The following is a 16,589-nucleotide window of genomic DNA, read 5'->3' as shown; positions in this document are numbered from 1 at the left end:
ATCGATAATTTACACCTTAGGCTCTGCTTGGGCCCATATTGTAAAATGGTCTTATCTTTTGGCGATTTCGTTCCAATTCACATTCCAAGTAATATTCGGCATGCTAATTACATTGCCGGTTGCCAAATTGCATTATCTCTTATAGTTTCCGAGATATGGACTATCGATAATTTACAACTTAGGCTCTGCTTGGGCCCAAATTGTAAAATGGCCTTATCTATTGGCGATTTCGTTCCAATTCACATTCCAAGTAATTTTCGGCATGCTAATTACATTACCGGTTACCAAATTGCATTATCTCTTATAGTTTCCGAGATATGGACTATCGATAATTTACACCTTAGGCTCTGCTTCTAACTTGGGCCCAAATTGTAAAATGGTCTTATCTATTGACGATTTCGTTCCAATTCACATTCCAAGTAATATTCGGCATGCTCATTACATTTCCGGTTGCCAAATAGCATTATCTCTTATAGTTTCCGAGATATGGACTATCGATAATTTACACCTTAGGCTCTGATTCTAAGTTGGCGCCAAATTGTAAAATGGTCTTATGAATTGGCGATTTCGTTCCAATTCACATTCCATATAATATTCGGCATGCTAATTAAATTGCCGGATGCCAAATTGCATTATCTCTTATAGTTTCCGAGATATGGACTATCGAAAATTTACAACTTATGCTCTGCTTCTAACTTGGGCCCAAATTGTAAAATGGTCTTATCTATTGGCGATTTCGTTCCAATTCACATTCCAAGTAATATTCGGCATGCTAATTACATTGCCGGTTGCCAAATTGCATTATCTCTTATAGTTTCCGAGATATGAACTATCGATAATTTACACCTTAGGCTCTGCTTCTAACTTGTGCCCAAATTGTAAAATTGTCTTATCTATTGGCGATTTCGTTCCAATTCACATTCCAAGTAATATTCGGCATGCTAATTACATTGCCGGTTGCCAAATTGCATTATCTCTTATAGTTTCCGAGATATGGACTATCAATAATTTACACCTTAGGCTCTGCTTCTAACTTGGCCCCAAATTGTAAAATGGTCTTATGAATTGGCGATTTCATTCCAATTCACATTCCAAATAATATTCGGCATGCCAATTACATTGACCGGTTGCCAAATTGCATTATCTCTTATAGTTTCCGAGATATGGACTATCGAAAATTTACAACTTATGCTCTGCTTCTAACTTTGGCCCAAATTGTAAAATGGTCTTATCTATTGGCGATTTCGTTCCAATTCACATTCCAAGTATTATTCGGCATGCTAATTACATTACCGGTTACCAAATTGCATTATCTCTTATAGTTTCCGAGATATGGACTATCGATAATTTACACCTTAGGCTCTGCTTCTAACTTGGGCCCAAATTGTAAAATGGTCTTATCTATTGGCGATTTCGTTCCAATTCACATTCCAAGTAATATTCGGCATGCTAATTATATTGCCGGTTACTAAATTTGCATTATCTCTTATAGTTTCCGAGATATGGACTATCGATAATTTACACCTTAGGCTCTGCTTCTAACTTGGGCCGAAATTGTAAAATGATCTTATCTATTGACGATTTCGTTCCAATTCACATTCCAAGTAATATTCGGCATGCTAATTACATTGCCAGTTGCCAAATTGCATTATCTCTTATAGTTTCCGAAATATGGACTATGGATAATTTACACCTTAGGCTCTGCTTGGGCCCAAATTGTAAAATGGTCTTATCTATTGGCGATTTCGTTCCAATTCACATTCCAAGTAATATTCGGCATGCTAATTACGTTGCCGGTTGCCAAATTGCATTATCTCTTATAGTTTCCGAGATATGGACTATCGATAATTTACACCTTAGGCTCTGCTTCTAACTTGGGCCCAAATTGTAAAATGGTCTTATCTATTGGCGATTTCGTTCCAATTCAAATTCCAAGTAATATTCGGCATGCTAATTACATTGCCGGTTGCCAAATTGCATTATCTCTTATAGTTTCCGAGATATGGACTGTCGAAAATTTACAACTTAGGCTCTGCTTCTAACTTGGGCCCAAATTGTAAAATGGTCTTATCTTTTGGCGATTTCGTTCCAATTCACATTCCAAGTAATATTCGCCATGCTAATTACATTGCCGGTTGCCAAATTGCATTATCTCTTATAGTTTCCGAGATATGGACTGTCGAAAATTTACAACTTAGGCTCCGCTTCTAACTTGGGCCCAAATTGTAAAATGGTCTTATCTTTTGGCGATTTCGTTCCAATTCACATTCCAAGTAATATTCGCCATGCTAATTACATTGCCGGTTGCCAAATTGCATTATCTCTTATAGTTTCCGAGATATGGACTGTCGATAACTTACAACCTAGGCCCTGCTTCTAACTTGGGCCCAAATTGTAAAATGGTCTTATCTATTGGCGATTTCGTTCCAATTCACATTACAAGTAATATTCGGCATGCTAAATACATTGCCGGTTACTAAATTGCATTATCTCTTATAGTTTCCGAGATATGGACTATCGATAATTTACACCTTAGGCTCTGCTTCTAACTTGGGCCCAAATTGTAAAATGGTCTTATCTATTGGCGATTTCGTTCCAATTCACATTCCAAGTAATATTCGGCATGCTAATTACATTGCCGGTTACTAAATTGCATTATCTCTTATAGTTTCCGAGATATGGACTATCGATAATTTACACCTTAGGCTCTGCTTCTAACTTGGGCCCAAATTGTAAAATGGTCTTATCTATTGGCGATTTCGTTCCAATTCACATTCCAAGTAATATTCGGCTTGCTAATTACATTGCCTGTTGCCAAATTGCATTATTTCTTATAGTTTCCGAGATACGGACTATCGATAATTTACACCTTAGGCTCTGCTTCTAACTTGGGCCCAAATTGTAAAATGGTCTTATCTATTGGCGATTTCGTTCCAATTCACATTCCAAGTAATATTCGTCATGCTAATTACATTGCCGGTTACTAAATTGCATTATCTCTTATAGTTTCCGAGATATGGACTATCGATAATTTACACCTTAGGCTCTGCTTCTAACTTGGGCCCAAATTGTAAAATGATCTTACCTATTGACGATTTCGTTCCAATTCACATTCCAAGTAATATTCGGCATGCTAATTACATTGCCGGTTGCCAAATTGCATTATCTCTTATAGTTTCCGAAATATGGACTATGGATAATTTACTCCTTAGGCTCTGCTTGGGCTCAAATTGTAAAATGGTCTTATCTTTTGGCGATTTCGTTCCAATTCACATTCCAAGTAATATTCGGCATGCTAATTACATTGCCGGTTGCCAAATTGCATTATCTCTTATAGTTTCCGAGATATGGACTATCGATAATTTACACCTTAGGCTCTGCTTCTAACATAGGCCCAAATTGTAAAATGGTCTTATCTATTGGCTATTTCGTTCCAACTCACATTCCAAGTAATATTCGGCATGCTAATTACGTTGCCGGTTGCCAAATTGCATTATCTCTTATAGTTTCCGAGATATGGACTATAGATAATTTACACCTTAGGCTCTGCTTCTAACTTGGGCCCAAATTGTAAAATGGTCTTATCTATAGGCGATTTCGTTCCAATTCAAATTCCAAGTAATATTCGACATGCTAATTACATTGCCGGTTGCCAAATTGCATTATCTCTTATAGTTTAAGAGGTATGGACTGTCGAAAATTTACAACTTAGGCTCTTCTTCTAACTTGGGCCCAAATTGTAAAATGGTCTTATCTTTTGGCGATTTCGTTCCAATTCAAATTCCAAGTAATATTCGACATGCTAATTACATTGCCGGTTGCCAAATTGCATTATCTCTTATAGTTTAAGAGGTATGGACTGTCGAAAATTTACAACTTAGGCTCTTCTTCTAACTTGGGCCCAAATTGTAAAATGGTCTTATCTTTTGGCGATTTCGTTCCAATTCAAATTCCAAGTAATATTCGCCATGCTAATTACATTGCCGGTTGCCAAATTGCATTATCTCTTATAGTTTCCGAGATATGGACAATCGATAACTTACAACCTAGGCCCTGCTTCTAACTTGGGCCCAAATTGTAAAATGGTCTTATCTATAGGCGATTTCGTTCCAATTCAAATTCCAAGTAATATTCGGCATGCTAATTACATTGCCGGTTGCCGAATTGTATTATCTCTTATAGTTTAAGAGATATGGACTGTCGAAAATTTACAACTTAGGCTCTTCTTCTAACTTGGGCCCAAATTGTAAAATGGCCTTATCTTTTGGCGATTTCGTTCCAATTCACATTCCAAGTAATATTCGCCATGCTAATTACATTGCCGGTTGCCAAATTGCATTATCTCTTATAGTTTCCGAGATATGGACAATCGATAACTTACAACCTAGGCCCTGCTTCTAACTTGGGCCCAAATTGTAAAATGGTCTTATCTATTGGCGATTTCGTTCCAAATCACATTCCAAGTAATATTCGGCATGCTAATTATATTGCCGGTTGCCAAATTGCATTATCTCTTATAGTTTCCGAGATATGGACTGTCGAAAATTTACAACTTAGGCTCTGCTTCTAACTTGGGCCCAAATTGTAAAATGGTCTTATCTTTTGGCGATTTCGTTCCAATTCACATTCCAAGTAATATTCGGCATGCTAATTACATTACCGCTTGCCAAATTGCATTATCTCTTATAGTTTCCGAGATATGGACTATCGATAATTTACACCTTAGGCTCTGCTTCTAACTTGGGCCCAAATTGTAAAATGGTCTTATCTATTGGCGATTTCGTTCCAATTCACATTGCAAGTAATATTCGGCATGCTAATTACATTGTCGGTTGCCAAATTGCATTTTCTCTTATAGTTTCCGAGATATGGACTATCGATAATTTACACCTTAGGCTCTGCTTCTAACTTGGGCCCAAATTGTAAAATGGTCTTATCTATTGGCGATTTCGTTCCAATTCACATTCCAAGTAATATTCGGCATGCTAATTACATTGCCGGTTGCCAAATTGCATTATCTCTTATAGTTTCCGAGATATGGACTATCGATAATTTACACCTTAGGCTCTGCTTCTAACTTGGGCCCAAATTGTAAAATGGTTTTATCTATTGGCGATTTCGTTCCAATTCACATTCCAAGTAATATTCGGCATGCTAATTACATTGTCGGTTGCCAAATTGCATTATCTCTTATAGTTTCCGAGATATGGACTATCGATAATTTACACCTTAGGCTCTGGTTCTAACTTGGGCCCAAATTGTAAAATGGTCTTATCTATTGGCGATTTCGTTCCAAATCACATTCCAAGTAATATTCGGCATGCTAATTACATTGCCGGTTGCCAAATTGCATTATCTCTTATAGTTTCCGAGATATGGACTATCGATAATTTACACCTTAGGCTCTGCTTGGGACCAAATTGTGAAATGGTCTTATCTTTTGGCGATTTCGTTCCAATTCACATTCCAAGTAATATTCGGCATGCTAATTACATTGCCGGTTGCCAGATTGCATTATCTCTTATAGTTTACGAGATATGGACTATCGAAAATTTACAACTTAGTCTCTGCTTCTAACTTGGGCCCAAATTGTAAAATGGTCTTATCTATTGACTATTTCGTTCCAATTCACATTCCAAGCAATATTCGGCATGCTAATTACATTGCCGGTTGCCAAATTGCATTATCTCTTATAGTTTCCGAAATATGGACTATGGATAATTTACACCTTAGGCTCTGCTTGGGCCCAAATTGTAAAATGGTCTTATATATTGGCGATTTCGTTCCAATTCAAATCCCAAGTAATATTCGGCATGCTAATTACATTGCCGGTTGCCAAATTGCATTATCTCTTATAGTTTCCGAGATATGGACTGTCGAAAATTTACAACTTAGGCTCTGCTTCTAACTTGGGCCCAAATTGTAAAATGGTCTTATCTTTTGGCGATTTCGTTCCAATTCACATTCCAAGTAATATTCGCCATGCTAATTACATTACCGGTTGCCAAATTGCATTATCTCTTATAGTTTCCGAGATATGGACAATCGATAACTTACAACCTAGGCCCTGCTTCTAACTTGGGCCCAAATTGTAAAATGGTCTTATCTATTGGCGATTTCGTTCCAAATCACATTCCAAGTAATATTCGGCATGCTAATTACATTGCCGGTTGCCAAATTGCATTATCTCTTATAGTTTCCGAGATATGGACTCTCGAACATTTACAACTTAGGCTCTGCTTCTAACTTGGGCCCAAATTGTAAAATGGTCTTATCTTTTGGCGATTTCGTTCCAATTCACATTCCAAGTAATACTCGCCATGCTAATTACATTGCCGGTGGCCAAATTGCATTATCTCTTATAGTTTCCGAGATATGGACTATCGATAATTTACACCTTAGGCTCTGCTTCTAACTTGGGCCCAAATTGTAAAATGGTCTTATCAATTGGCGATTTCGTTCCAATTCACATTCCAAGTAATATTCGGCATGCTAATTACATTGCCGGTGGCCAAATTGCATTATCTCTTATAGTTTCCGAGATATGGACTATCGATAATTTACACCTTAGGCTCTGCTTCTAACTTGGGCCCAAATTGTAAAATGGTCTTATCTATTGGCGATTTCGTTCCAATTCACATTCCAAGTAATATTCGCCATTCTAATTACATTGCCGGTTGCCAAATTGCCTTATCTCTTATAGTTTCCGAGATATGGACTATCGATAATTTACACCTTAGGCTCTGCTTCTAACTTGGGCCCAAATTGTAAAATGGTCTTATCTATTGGCGATTTCGTTCCAATTCACATTCCAAGTAATATTCGGCATGCTAATTACATTGTCGGTTGCCAAATTGCATTATCTCTTATAGTTTCCGAGATATGGACTATCGATAATTTACACCTTAGGCTCTGCTTCTAACTTGGGCCCAAATTGTAAAATGGTCTTATCTATTGGCGATTTCGTTCCAATTCACATTCCAAGTAATATTCGGCATGCTAATTACATTGCCGGTTGCCAAATTGCATTATCTCTTATAGTTTCCGAGATATGGACTATCGATAATTTACACCTTAGGCTCTGCTTCTAACTTGGGCCCAAATTGTAAAATGGTCTTATCTATTGGCGATTTCGTTTCAATTCACATTCCAAGTAATATTCGGCATGCTAATTACATTGCCGGTTGCCAAATAGCATTATCTCTTATAGTTTCCGAGATATGAACTATCGGTAATTTACACCTTAGGCTCTGCTTCTAACTTGGGCCCAAATTGTAAAATGGTCTTATCTATTGACGATTTCGTTCCAATTCACATTCCAAGTAATATTCGGCATGCTCATTACATTTCCAGTTGCCAAATTGCATTATCTCTTATAGTTTCCGAGATATGGACTATCGATAATTTACACCTTAGGCTCTGCTTCTAACTTGGGTCCAAATTGTAAAATGGTCTTATCTATTGGCGATTTCGTTCCAATTCACATTCCAAGTAATATTCGGCATGCTAATTACATTGCCGGTAGCCAAATTGCATTATCTCTTATAGTTTCCGAGATATGGACTATCGATAATTTACACCTTAGGCTATGCTTCTAACTTGGGCCCAAATTGTAAAATTGTCTTATCTATTGGCGATTTCGTTCCAATTCACATTCCAAGTAATATTCGGCATGATAATTACATTGCCGGTTGCCAAATTGCATTATCTCTTATAGTTTCCGAGATATGGACTATCAATAATTTACACCTTAGGCTCTGCTTCTTGCTTGGGCCCAAATTGTAAAATGGTCTTATCTATCGGCGATTTCGTTCCAATTCACATTCCAAGTAATATTCGGCATGCTAATTACATTGCCGGTTGCCAAATTGCATTATCTCTTATTGTTTCCGAGATATGGACGATCGATAATTTACACCTTAGGCTCTGCCTGGGCCCATATTGTAAAATGGTCTTATCTTTTGGCGATTTCGTTCCAATTCACATTCCAAGTAATATTCGGCATGCTAATTACATTGCCGGTTGCCAAATTGCATTATCTCTTATAGTTTCCGAGATATGGACTATCGATAATTTACAACTTAGGCTCTGCTTGGGCCCAAATTGTAAAATGGTCTTATCTATTGGCGATTTCGTTCCAATTCACATTCCAAGTAATATTCGGCATGCTAATTACATTACCGGTTACCAAATTGCATTATCTCTTATAGTTTCCGAGATATGGACTATCGATAATTTACACCTTAGGCTCTGCTTCTAACTTGGGCCCAAATTGTAAAATGGTCTTATCTATTGGCGATTTCGTTCCAATTCACATTCCAAGTAATATTCGCCATTCTAATTACATTGCCGGTTGCCAAATTGCCTTATCTCTTATAGTTTCCGAGATATGGACTATCGATAATTTACACCTTAGGCTCTGCTTCTAACTTGTGCCCAAATTGTAAAATGGTCTTATCTATTGGCGATTTCGTTCCAATTCACATTCCAAGTAATATTCGGCATGCTAATTACATTGTCGGTTGCCAAATTGCATTATCTCTTATAGTTTCCGAGATATGGACTATCGATAATTTACACCTTAGGCTCTGCTTCTAACTTGGGCCCAAATTGTAAAATGGTCTTATCTATTGGCGATTTCGTTCCAATTCACATTCCAAGTAATATTCGGCATGCTAATTACATTGCCGGTTGCCAAATTGCATTATCTCTTATAGTTTCCGAGATATGGACTATCGATAATTTACACCTTAGGCTCTGCTTCTAACTTGGGCCCAAATTGTAAAATGGTCTTATCTATTGGCGATTTCGTTTCAATTCACATTCCAAGTAATATTCGGCATGCTAATTACATTGCCGGTTGCCAAATTGCATTATCTCTTATAGTTTCCGAGATATGGACTATCGATAATTTACACCTTAGGCTCTGCTTCTAACTTGGGCCCAAATTGTAAAATGGTCTTATCTATTGGCGATTTCGTTCCAATTCACATTCCAAGTAATATTCGGCATGCTAATTACATTGCCGGTTGCCAAATTGCATTATCTCTTATAGTTTCCGAGATATGGACTATCGATAATTTACACCTTAGGCTCTGCTTCTAACTTGGGCCCAAATTGTAAAATGGTCTTATCTATTGGCGATTTCGTTTCAATTCACATTCCAAGTAATATTCGGCATGCTCATTACATTTCCAGTTGCCAAATTGCATTATCTCTTATAGTTTCCGAGATATGGACTATCGATAATTTACACCTTAGGCTCTGCTTCTTACTTGGGTCCAAATTGTAAAATGGTCTTATCTATTGGCGATTTCGTTCCAATTCACATTCCAAGTAATATTCGGCATGCTAATTACATTGCCGGTAGCCAAATTGCATTATCTCTTATAGTTTCCGAGATATGGACTATCGATAATTTACACCTTAGGCTCTGCTTCTAACTTGGGCCCAAATTGTAAAATTGTCTTATCTATTGGCGATTTCGTTCCAATTCACATTCCAAGTAATATTCGGCATGATAATTATATTGCCGGTTGCCAAATTGCATTATCTCTTATAGTTTCCGAGATATGGACTATCAATAATTTACACCTTAGGCTCTGCTTCTTGCTTGGGCCCAAATTGTAAAATGGTCTTATCTATCGGCGATTTCGTTCCAATTCACATTCCAAGTAATATTCGGCATGCTAATTACATTGCCGGTTGCCAAATTGCATTATCTCTTATTGTTTCCGAGATATGGACTATCGATAATTTACACCTTAGGCTCTGCCTGGGCCCATATTGTAAAATGGTCTTATCTTTTGGCGATTTCGTTCCAATTCACATTCCAAGTAATATTCGGCATGCTAATTACATTGCCGGTTGCCAAATTGCATTATCTCTTATAGTTTCCGAGATATGGACTATCGATAATTTACAACTTAGGCTCTGCTTGGGCCCAAATTGTAAAATGGTCTTATCTATTGGCGATTCCGTTCCAATTCACATTCCAAGTAATATTCGGCATGCTAATTACATTACCGGTTACCAAATTGCATTATCTCTTATAGTTTCCGAGATATGGACTATCGATAATTTACACCTTAGGCTCTGCTTCTAACTTGGGCCCAAATTGTAAAATGGTCTTATCTATTGACGATTTCGTTCCAATTCACATTCCAAGTAATATTCGGCATGCTCATTACATTTCCGGTTGCCAAATAGCATTATCTCTTATAGTTTCCGAGATATGGACTATCGATAATTTACACCTTAGGCTCTGCTTCTAACTTGGGCCCAAATTGTAAAATGGTCTTATCTTTTGGCGATTTCGTTCCAATTCACATTCCAAGTAATATTCGGCATGCTAATTACATTGCCGGATGCCAAATTGCATTACCTCTTATAGTTTCCGAGATATGGACTATAGAAAATTTACAACTTATGCTCTGCTTCTAACTTGGGCCCAAATTGTAAAATGGTCTTATCTATTGGCGATTTCGTTCCAATTCACATTCCAATTAATATTCGGCATGCTAATTACATTAATGGTTACCAAATTGCATTATCTCTTTTAGTTTCCGAGATATGGACTATCGATAATTTACACCTTAGGCTCTGCTTCTAACTTGAGCCCAAATTGTAAAATGGTCATATCTAAGGGCGATTTCGTTCCAATTCACATTCCAAGTAATATTCGGCATGCTAATTACATTACCGGTTACCAAATTGCATTATCTCTTATAGTTTCCGAGATATGGACTATCGATAATTTACACCTTAGGCTCTGCTTCTAACTTGGGCCCAAATTGTAAAATGGTCTTATCTATTGACGATTTCGTTCCAATTCACATTCCAAGTAATATTCGGCATGCTCATTACATTTCCGGTTGCCAAATAGCATTATCTCTTATAGTTTCCGAGATATGGACTATCGATAATTTACACCTTAGGCTCTGCTTCTAACTTGTGCCCAAATTGTAAAATTGTCTTATCTATTGGCGATTTCGTTCCAATTCACATTCCAAGTAATATTCGGCATGCTAATTATATTGCCGGTTACTAAATTTGCATTATCTCTTATAGTTTCCGAGATATGGACTATCGATAATTTACACCTTAGGCTCTGCTTCTAACTTGGGCCCAAATTGTAAAATGATCTTATCTATTGACGATTTCGTTCCAATTCACATTCCAAGTAATATTCGGCATGCTAATTACATTGCCAGTTGCCAAATTGCATTATCTCTTATAGTTTCCGAAATATGGACTATGGATAATTTACACCTTAGGCTCTGCTTGGGCCCAAATTGTAAAATGGTCTTATCTTTTGGCGATTTCGTTCCAATTCACATTCCAAGTAATATTCGGCATGCTAATTACATTGCCGGTTGCCAAATTGCATTATCTCTTATAGTTTCCGAGATATGGACTATCGATAATTTACACCTTAGGCTCTGCTTCTAACTTGGGCCCAAATTGTAAAATGGTCTTATCTATTGGCGATTTCGTTCCAATTCAAATTCCAAGTAATATTCGGCATGCTAATTACATTGCCGGTTGCCAAATTGCATTATCTCTTATAGTTTCCGAGATATGGACTGTCGAAAATTTACAACTTAGGCTCTGCTTCTAACTTGGGCCCAAATTGTAAAATGGTCTTATCTTTTGGCGATTTCGTTCCAATTCACATTCCAAGTAATATTCGCCATGCTAATTACATTGCCGGTTGCCAAATTGCATTATCTCTTATAGTTTCCGAGATATGGACTGTCGAAAATTTACAACTTAGGCTCCGCTTCTAACTTGGGCCCAAATTGTAAAATGGTCTTATCTTTTGGCGATTTCGTTTCAATTCACATTCCAAGTAATATTCGGCATGCTAATTACATTGCCGGTTGCCAAATTGCATTATCTCTTATAGTTTCCGAGATATGGACTATCGATAATTTACACCTTAGGCTCTGCTTCTAACATGGGCCCAAATTGTAAAATGGTCTTATCTATTGGCGATTTCGTTCCAATTCACATTCCAAGTAATATTCGGCATGCTAATTACGTTGCCGGTTGCCAAATTGCATTATCTCTTATAGTTTCCGAGATATGGACTATAGATAATTTACACCTTAGGCTCTGCTTCTAACTTGGGCCCAAATTGTAAAATGGTCTTATCAATAGGCGATTTCGTTCCAATTCAAATTCCAAGTAATATTCGACATGCTAATTACATTGCCGGTTGCCAAATTGCATTATCTCTTATAGTTTAAGAGATATGGACTGTCGAAAATTTACAACTTAGGCTCTGCTTCTAACTTGGGCCCAAATTGTAAAATGGTCTTATCTTTTGGCGATTTCGTTCCAATTCACATTCCAAGTAATATTCGCCATGCTAATTACATTGCCGGTTGCCAAATTGCATTATCTCTTATAGTTTCCGAGATATGGACAATCGATAACTTACAACCTAGGCCCTGCTTCTAACTTGGGCCCAAATTGTAAAATGGTCTTATCTATTGGCGATTTCGTTCCAAATCGCATTCCAAGTAATATTCGGCATGCTAATTACATTGCCGGTTACTAAATTGCATTATCTCTTATAGTTTCCGAGATATGGACTATCGAATATTTACACATTAGGCTCTGCTTCTAACTGGGGCCCAAATTGAAAATGGTCTTATGAATTGGCGATTTCGTTCCAATCCTCACTCCAAGTAATATTCGGCATGCTAATTACATTGCCGATTGCCAAGTTGCATTATCTCTTATGTGTTCCGATATATGGAGCATCGAAATTTTCAATGTGGCTCTACCTCTAACTGGTGCCAAAATTGTAAAATGGTCTTTTGTATTCGCGATTTCGTTCCAATTCACATTCCAAGTATTACTCGGCATGCTAATTACATTGCCGATTGCCAAATTGCATTATATCTTATGGTTTCCGAGATATGGACTATCGAATATTTACACATTAGGCTCTGCTTCTAACTGGGGCCCAAATTGTAAAATGGTCTTATGAATTGGCGATTTCGTTCCAATTCACACTCCAAGTAATATTCGGCATGCTAATTACATTGCCGATTGCCAAATTGCATTATCTCTTATAGTTTCCGAGATATGGACTATAGAAAATTTACACCTTAGGCTCTGCTTCTAACTGGGGCCCAAATTGTAAAATGGTCTTATGAAATGGCGATTACGTTCCAATTCTCACTCCAAGTAATATTCGGCATGCTAATTACATTGCCGATTGCCAAATTGCATTATCTCTTACGGTTTCCGAGATATGGGGTATCGAAATATTACAATTTGGCTCTTCCTCTAACTGGGACCAAAATTGTAAAATGGTCTTATGTATTGACGATTTCGTTCCAATTCACATTCCAAGTAATATTCGGCATGCTAATTACATTTCCGATTACCAAATTGCATTATCTCTTATAGTTTCCGAGGTATGGACAACCGAAAATTTACACCTTAGGCTCTGCTTCTAGCTGTTGCCCAAATTGTAAAATGGTTTTATGAATTGGCGATTTCGTTCCAATTCTCACTCCAAGTAATATTCGGCATGCTAAATACACTGCCGATCGCCAAATTGCATTATCTCTTATGGTTTCCGAGATATGGATTATCGAAATTTTACAATTTGGCTCTTCCTCTAACTGGAACCAAAATTGTTAAATGGTCTTATGTATCGGCGATTTCGTTCCAATTCTCACTCCAAGTAATATTCGGCATGCTAATTACATTGCCGATTGCCAAATTGCATTATCTCTTATAGCTTCCGAGATATGGACTATCGAATAATTACACCTTAGGCTCTTCTTCTAACTGCGCCTAAAATTGTAAAATGGTCTTATGAATTGGCGATTTCGTTGCAATTCACACTCCAAGTAATATTCGGCATGCTAATTACATTGCCGGTTGCCAAATTGGATTATCTTTTATGCTTTTCGAGATATGGAGTATCGAAATTTTACAATTTGGCTCTTCCTCTAACTGCGGCCAAAATTGTAAAATGGTCTTAGGTATAGGCGATTTCATTCCAATCCTCACTCCAAGTAATATTCGGCATGCTAATTACATTGCCGATTGCCAAATTGCATTATCTCTTAGGGTTTCCGAGATATGGAGTATCGAAATTTTCCAGTTTGGCTCTTCCTCTAACTTGGGCACAAATTGTAAAATGGCCTTATGAATATTCGATTTCGTTCCAATTCACATTCCAAGTAATATTCGGCATGCTAATTACATTGCCGATTGCCAAATTGCATTATCTCTTATGGTTTCCGAGATCTTGAGTATCGAAGTTTTACAATTTGGCTCTTCCTCTAACTGGGGCCAAAATTGTAAAACGGTCTTATGTATTGGCGATTTTGTTCCAATTTACATTCCAAGTAATATTCGGCATGCTAATTACATTGCCGATTGCCAAATTGCATTATCTCTTATAGTTTCCGAGATATTGAGTATCGTGTGGCGACCGCCACGACCCTTTAGGCCACCACCAATTCACCATCAACAACTATAAAGGTTGGCAACGCCGGTGGATTGGTACCATGCAGTTCTGGAGTATAAAAGGCCATCACGACGACGTCTCGCTCTCTTTTCTTATCACCGTCCCCCTGTAACAGTACCATTTCCACAGCGCTACCGTACTTCCTTCACCTTAACCTAATATCCTGTCAATCCTCCCATCGATCACATGTATCAATCGCAAGTTAAAATAAACAACTTTGATTCAACCAGTGTTTTTAGTTCCCGTGCAAATTCCTTCCAAAAATAGTAGTGAGTGTTCTGATAAATAATCGCAGCGGCAGCCACACGTTTCGACCGAACGACCGACCCGACGAACATTCCTACAATCGAAATTTTACAATTTGGCTCTTACTCTAACTGCGACCAAAATTGTAAAATGGTCTTATGTATTGGCGATTTCGTTCCAATTCACATTCCAAGTAATATTCGGCATGCTAATTACATTTCCGGTTGCTAAATTGCATTTTCTCTTATAGTTTCCGAGATATGGACTACCGAAAATTTACACCTTAGGCTCTGCTTCTAACTTGAGCCCAAATTGTAAAATGGTCTAATGAATTGGCGATTTCGTTCCAATTCACATTCCAAGTAATATTCGGAATGCTAATTACATTGCCCATTACCAAATTGCATTATCCCTTATGGTTTCCGAGATATGGACTATCGAATATTTACATCTTAGGCTCTACTTCTAACTGCGCCTAAAATTGTAAAATGGTCTTATGTATAGGCGATTTCGTTCCAATTCTCACTCCAAGTAATATTCGGCATGCTAATTACATTGCCGATTGCCAAATTGCATTATCTCTTATAGCTTCCGAGATATGGACTGTCGAATATTTACACTTTAGGCTCTGCTTCTAACTGCGCCTAAAATTGTAAAATGGTCTTATGTATAGGCGATTTCGTTCCAATTCTCACTCCAAGTAATATTCGGCATGCTAATTACATTGCCGATTGCCAAATTGCATTATCTCTTATAGCTTCCGAGATATGGACTATTGAATAATTACACCTTAGGCTCTGCTTCTAACTAGGGCCCAAATTGTAAAATGGTCTAATGAATTGGCGATTTCGTTCCAATTCACACTCCAAGTAATATTCGGCATGCTAATTACATTGCCGATTGCCAAGTTGCATTATCTCTTATGGGTTCCGAGATATGGAGTATCGAAATTTTACAATGTAGCTCTACCTCTAACTAGTGCCAAAATTGTAAAATGGTCTTATGTATTGGCGATTTCGTTCCAATTCACATACCAAGTAATATTCGGCATGCTAGTTACATTGCCGATTGCCAAATTGCATTATCTCTTATGGTTTACGAGATATGGAGTATCGAAATTTTACAATTTGGCTCTTCCTCTAACTGCGGCCAAAATTGTAAAATGGTCTTAGGTATAGGCGATTTCATTCCAATCCTCACTCCAAGTAATATTCGGCATGCTAATTACATTGCCGATTGCCAAATTGCATTATCTCTTATGGTTTCCGAGATATGGAACATCGAAATTTTACAATTTGGCTCTTGCTTTAACTGGGGCCAAAATTGTAAAATGGTCTTATGTATGGCGACTTCGTTCCAATTCATATTCAAGTAATATTTGGCATGTCAATTACATTGCCGATTGCCAAATTGCATTATCTCTTATAGTTTCCGAGATATTGAGTATCGAAATTTTACAACTTGGCTCTTACTCTAACTGCGACCAAAATTGTAAAATGGTCTTATTTATTGGCGATTTCGTTCCAATTCACATTCCAAGTAATATTCGGCATGTTAATTACATTGCCGATTGCCAATTTGCATTATCTCTTATAATTCCCGAAATATGGACTATCGAATATTTACACCTTAGCCTCTGCTTCTAACTTGGGCCCAAATTGTAAAATGGTCTTATGAATTGGCGATTTCATTCCAATTCACACTCCAAGTAATATTCGGCATGCTAATTACATTGCCGTTTGCCAAAATGCATTATCTCTTATGGTTTCCGAGATATGGAGTATCCAAAATTTAGACCTTAGGCTTTGCTTCTAGCTTGGGCCCCAATTGTAAAATGGTCCTA

Source organism: Rhynchophorus ferrugineus, unplaced genomic scaffold, assembly GCF_030347505.1.
Source record: "Rhynchophorus ferrugineus isolate W39M unplaced genomic scaffold, kcgeb_rfMv2 rfM6, whole genome shotgun sequence".
Lineage (NCBI taxonomy): Eukaryota > Metazoa > Arthropoda > Insecta > Coleoptera > Curculionidae > Rhynchophorus > Rhynchophorus ferrugineus.
The sequence above is the reverse complement of the archived record's forward strand: the minus strand, read 5'-3'. Positions refer to the sequence as shown.